Source organism: Chrysochloris asiatica, unplaced genomic scaffold (assembly GCF_000296735.1).
Source record: "Chrysochloris asiatica unplaced genomic scaffold, ChrAsi1.0 scaffold00003, whole genome shotgun sequence".
Taxonomy (NCBI): domain Eukaryota; kingdom Metazoa; phylum Chordata; class Mammalia; order Afrosoricida; family Chrysochloridae; genus Chrysochloris; species Chrysochloris asiatica.
The window spans coordinates 49,883,533-49,884,037 of NW_006408521.1; the positions used below are offsets into that span (position 1 = coordinate 49,883,533).

General features: G+C 46.7%; 1 protein-coding gene across 1 annotated transcript in view; it reads left to right on the forward strand.

Annotated features, from left to right (window-relative positions):
* The window catches only part of INPP5F (inositol polyphosphate-5-phosphatase F), a 129,583-nt gene that overhangs the window by 90,546 nt on the left and 38,532 nt on the right, over positions 1–505 (forward strand). The gene's annotated exons all lie outside the window — the stretch shown is intronic.

Here is a 505-nt window from a genome sequence, read left to right on the forward strand (position 1 = left end):
TTCTTGTGCCTCTCCCCTCACTTCATACCAGCTGGATGCTTCAACTGTAGCCCTCCATGGCTAGGCTTGTCTATGGGCTTAGGAGTCCCCAGGTCTCCCTACACATTAGACCAATCTGCCCTTTCTCATCTCTCTCTCATCTCTGGGTCAATGGGAGTCTATGGAGAGTGGTTGAACTCAGCCCATATTTTCATTGCTGGCTTTCCCCCACTTCCACTCATCAGTAGAGCAATGTGGTTGCCAGCAAGCTTAACATGCTTACTTGTGTGTTCCCTTTGAGTTTCAGTCTTGGAGTGAGATTTGTCCTGAAGGGAATTGACTGCTTGCCTTGATGGCTCCCCGGTGAACAACTTCCTTGTTCTTGTAGTAGCCAAGCAGATTGCCATTTTTGTTTTGGATTTTTCCTGCTGGTCTTTCTTTTCAAGAAGTATCTTCTATTCCTCTAGTAGCTCTAGGCTAGTCTGTATGTCCTTTCAAGTGGAAATGCCCCACCTCAGAAAGTTCT